Genomic DNA, 5,856 nt, shown 5'->3' with positions numbered 1-5,856 from the left:
GAGTTCTGAGCTGGGTAGTTTTCCAAACCTCAGAAACCCAGAGTCCTGAGGTTGATTCCTCTGGTCATGCCTTTACCCTGGAACCCCAGAGTTCTGGATCATCTTAAAATTTACAAAGTGAACTACCCCAAACCTCGAAACCCTGGAACCCCAGAGCTCCGAGGTCCTTTCTTAATGGGCCACTGCTCTAACGTTGAAGTTTCGGAGTTTTGAAGTGTCTTCTTGGCGTCCTATTGAACTACCCCAGGACTCTAAAACGCCAAAGTCCCGAAGTCAGCTTTCCATATTTACCCTAGAACCCCGGAGTTCCAGACTCCATTTGTTTTACCCCCCCAGAACCTCGGAACTCCGGAGTTTCGAACTTTATTTTTTTAAGCCCATGTTAACCTCGGAACCCCAAAACCCCGGAGTTCCAAAGTCAATTGTCTTATAAGAAGTTATTCACCTCGAAACCATGGAGTCCCAAGGTGGATGATGTTATTGATATTTTTAAGTATGCAATGGATTAATTTGTGATTCTTTCTTGCAAATCAGAGAATTTAGATGGAACCAACTTCCAGCAAGAGAGGCAAGGAGTTGGACAAAATTCCCGTAACCATGAAATATCAACATTAAGGGAAGGTTTATGTTTCGAATTTGGATGACCAGATTAATTAGGTGGAGAATATCAAGACAAAATTAAAATGACCAAGGCTAGAGGCCCTGTTGAGGAGAATTAAGAGATCAGGCCTGGTGGAGGCAACCATTTTCCCACAATCAGTCCAAACTCCTAAATTCATTATGACTATTGCACAGTTCTACAATGTAGATACAAGAAAGTACACAAATGATCAGGGTAGGATGGTAATTGATTTATCAGCAGATACATTGGGATTTGTATTTGGCATCCCTGCGAGGGATGCAGTACTCCTGACTACCGAAGAAGAAGTCGTCGGAGTATGGAATAGCGATATTGATTCAAACAAGAGGCATATGAATGAGAACTAGTTGGAAGAGGAGAGGAAGACATGGTTAAAATCCACATATGTTTTGAGGACAAACTTCAAGGAGCCACAACAAGAATTGATCATCATGTTAAGCAAGGCCTTCGGCAAGCCAGATTGTCGGCACTTCCACCCTTGGATATTCCATTTCATGACAACTATACTTATAGGGAAACAATACTTTTACTGGGCACAAATTCTCTCTGATAACATCCATAAGTAGATGAAGGAGGTACATCAACAAGATGTAGAGACAGTAGAGGAGTTAGAAAGGGAAAGAAGGAATGCAGAAGAAGTTTTGAAAAAGTATAAATTCAGAATCAAGCATATCGTTGATCCTCCTGCCGAGGTGGTTGCATGTATCATTAGTAATTATAAATCCTATAAAAATAAGTAAAAGATAAACGTGTAGTCGCTAAAGATAGCATGACTTTTAAAAGGATTTTTTGCATGATCAACCCACTGGGACTTTAACTGCGCCTCCAAGTCACATTCTAGTTTTGAGCAAAATTCTACATGACTATGAAAGCCTAGCTCATATAGCATGGTCTTTGTAGTGCTCACCCAACCTCTGTTTCATAGTAGTTACTTGGAGTATAGAGGCAGAGACTTGCACATCAACTGTGACTCCTAGTATTTGAGTTCTTAATTTAGATTAGGTTTATTTCCTAGAAAGTAGGGCAGAGGACTCTATAAATTGAGGAGTTCGATTCATTTGTAAGGGTCCACAAATTGATGATTTGAGGTCCACTTATAAATTTTAGATTATTTTTGCAGATTGTTATGAACTTTAGTTATTTTGTGACACATTCTTTGAAATCCATACAAGAAGAAGCTTATAGTTTTCCCGATCTATGCATATGTTCTACGAGTTTGTTCTTTGTAATCTGGTAATGTCTATTGTTTGAAATCAACAACTTGTTTTGATCTTCTATTTATTTCTTTATGACTCATGTTGTGCACGTAAGTGGTGTATGAGAATTACTGGGATAGACAATATTATGGTGATATTCTTTCCATGAGTCTATAAGGTTGTTGACTTTGCAGGTTTACTGGAGGTCCATTATTAAATGTTGATTTGGATAATATTTGATGATTTTTGGATTGCAGGGTACTAATTAAGTAGTTCGTTAAGTTGTCATTGAATTGGTTTCACTTTTATTTTCTTGTTTCCCTATCTCTTGCAATTTATTTCCATAAGAATCTTAAAATCATAAAATATAAAAAAAAGGAAGTTAAGTTATTAACGATTATTGGGATTTAGTTTCAACCAACAGGCCCCTTACCAAGTACAACTGCATCAACAATTGGGCTGCCCATCACCGTCGAGACCCGACTATAGAGACCTTGGAGTGATTAGTTCCTCAGAACTTATTTCTTTTCAAGACAGGTGGTGAGTGTTCACATTGCTACCTGACTGTTGGTGAGTGTGTCGAAACAGTCGTCAACAAAAACTGGCACTATAAGGAGGGCCCCATTCTGGTCCCCTCGTTTATTAGCCACATATGGTATTTCCAGGAACTAGACTTTTACCATTCACACAACCCAACCTCAACTACGAGCAAGATGACATTGTTTCCCAACTATACAATCTTGCTTGGGATAGTAAAAGGAATTATAGTGATTGGTTGTGAGCACCACAAGTCCTTGACAACAAAAGACAAGGAGGTATATGTATAGAAGCAGAGGCACAAAGGAAACTTCTTCCACAAGGAAACCCACGACCACCTTCACAACCAAGAAATTGAGATATTAAGATGGATCGTATATCATCTTTCTCTCCTGAGAGATTCTATAGAATCCTTAGGAGTAGTTCTTCGCCATCCGACTTAGTAGAGTTAGGACCTACGACTAGGAAAAAGAGAAATAAAGCTAAGGGACAACCTTCAACATCCTCACCAACACAGTCATCCATACCCAATGGAGAAGATCAACTGATCCCTAGTCCTCAACCTATCGTTGCACCTTTTGTGACTCAATGTCCACCGTCACCAGCTTCAATGGCCTACTTTAACCAAGACCACATGCCACTAGGAACTATACCAAGGGGTATACATGACCTACCTAGAAACCCAGATAAATTTTGCAATAAATTCTACTATTCAAGGGCTAGGACAGCTGATGAGCATATTGAAGCATTCAAAGATGCAATCGTTCATAACAATATTGAACACCAAGATGTAGTATGTAGACTCTTCAGATATTCACTTGGAGAGAATGAATATAATTGGTATTTGACTCTACCAGCAAATTCTATCATTGGATGAGATGTTTTGGATAAATCTTTCGTTGGTCAATTCCGAGTGTATGTTGACCCCGGAAACATTGTACCATCAATTTGCCTCTCTTAAGAAGTCACCAAATGAACCTTTAACAAATTTTAATACTAGCTTTCAAAGGACATTTAAGAGGTTACAGGCTCCTTACCAAGTAGCACCCAACATAGCAATTGACTCATATCTAAGAGCTATTGACCCATGGACCGCTATTTTTATCAAAAAAAGTGTTCCCAAAGATCAAAGGAACACCCTGGAAAAGGTCTATTTGTTGGCGATTAGCATTAATCACAAGTTCAACCAAACACCAAAGGGAATTGGATACAATTTACCCATACGAGTGAATCAAGGGAATTATAACCAACTCCTCGGGGTACCATCGCCTTTACCTATAGGAGCCCCAATAATGAACCGGGTACCAATCTATGCCTCTCAGCCTCATGCTAATCAACAGTTTGCTGCCCAAGCTTTAACTTGGCGGAGTAATACCAATGTCGCTCCCACTCAAACACAATATGTTGGTCAAGTACAAGGGGCAAATCAACAATTTGGTAATTCTCACGCAGCAAACCAACCCCCAACTATGATGCCTGAGAGTCAAGGATCACACATATCCGTTGAAGTAGAAGCATTAAAGAAGATAATTTCACAAGTTAGTTCATATTTGAGCCAATCGAAGATGAATCCTCTGCGAGGGTACAACCAACCCCAATCATACAATAATCAGCGAAACTATAACAACCAAAACCAAAACCAAAGGTATAACAACAAGCCATACAATAGGCAAGGGAACAAGGTTCCAAACAATGGTGGGGTGAACCATGATCATCATGATGCAAGAGACAGCCCATATATTACATAAAGTGTTAACCTTGTTGATATGAATTTACTGACTAATTGATGTAGGTTGCATGATACAACATCACATTCTGAGGTTAATTGCGCCCAGTTCAAAAAGATCATAAGGATTGCTCAAGTTGATTCTCATCCAAAGGATTATTCTAATGAGGAACCTGAAAAAGTTAGTACTACAATGTTGGTTGACACGTTCCTATGCAAAGAGTTTCAAGCAGAAGTTGAAGGTGAACCGTATGTCTATGATGCTCAAGCCTTTCAGACCATAAATAATTACAACCTTAGGAGTCAAGGCAAGGCTCCATTAACAGAACCACCTCCCCCAAAGGGTGGATTTGTACCTCCCGATGCAAAGGCGAGTAATAATCCTCGCCCTCCTTAGGATTTTCAAGGAGCACATCATATACAAACTCAAGGGAGCGAATATGTTTTAAAAGGATCTTTCGATGTTCCAAGGAGATGGAGAGGATTGCCACCACTATGTCCCTAATGGAGGTACTGAGATATTGCCCTAAATAAAATAAAGCTCTCTTTAAAAATTTAGAACTACTAGAATCTCAGAGCAATGAGGTTAAGATGGTTGATTTGGATGAAGTCAATGCCAATGTCAGTAACGATGCCATTGAGAACCAACCATTTTTACTTAGTTTGAAGATATGTGGAAAGAATATGCATAACTATTTGGTAGATTTAGGTGCTTCCGAAAATATAATGTCATAATCTATATGTCATAAGCTTGGTCTCAACCCGGTGCGTGCAAATAGTAAGGTGGTACAATTGGACAAGACTGAGGCCAATGTAATTAGAGAATTAAAAGATGTATACATCCAAATGGGTGTTGATCCCCACATATCTCGTTACATCGACATTCAAGTGGTGGATATTCCAAAAGTATATGGGATGCTTCTCAGTAGGGATTGGTTGAAAACTTTGGGAGGCTACTTCTCAACTTGTTTTACATATTTATGGCTTCCATGGAAGGGAGTGAGTAACCAGATCCGAATTGACAGTGAACCCAAGTTGAAGAAGTTGGTCACTAATTATGGGGTTCCCAATGAGGTCACATATGCTGAAGTGAGTCAAAGGGGTTTATAGAGTAAATTAAATTCTCTTTCTCTACACCTTCCATTCCCCAGTTACGTCAGGCAGATATGACTAAATATAGAGGGCGGGTGAAAGACTTCATTACAACAGTAAAACAATGGATGTATTTGTTGGGGAATACTATGAAAGTACAAGATTCGTTGCTTCCAAAATGGTGTCGAACACATCATGAGGAGCACTCAAAGATATCTCGTATCCCATGTCAGAACGAGGTTATGAAGTTGATGAGCTCAGTCCCATGTGAGGACACTGATTGTGTCATCAATGTGGAAGAGATTGAAACTCCAAGTCATGAGGAAGTAAAACCCTAGAAAATGGATGTTATAATAGAAACTTCCCAACTAGAGCAATACAACAAGGAGATCTTCATGGTTTAGATCAATAAACAAGAGAATAAGGATATTCCACCCAAGATGGAGAATGAAGAAACTCAACCTCTCATACAACTTCAAGCAGCCCCAATAACCTTGAAGTACTCTTAGAACCCGCAATTGAACAACCTCAGGTGTTGCAAGACCTTGAACTCAAAGGACAACAACCACCTTCAAAAACTAATCCGATCACTGATCGTAAGGCAAAGAATGTAAAGAAACTGAAAGATGAAGTATGGTTTCTAAAGTTTGATGGGTCTAGATCCA

The sequence above is a fragment of the Cryptomeria japonica genome, chromosome 1 (assembly GCF_030272615.1).
Source record: "Cryptomeria japonica chromosome 1, Sugi_1.0, whole genome shotgun sequence".
Taxonomy (NCBI): Eukaryota; Viridiplantae; Streptophyta; class Pinopsida; order Cupressales; family Cupressaceae; genus Cryptomeria; species Cryptomeria japonica.
The sequence above is the reverse complement of the archived record's forward strand: the minus strand, read 5'-3'. Positions refer to the sequence as shown.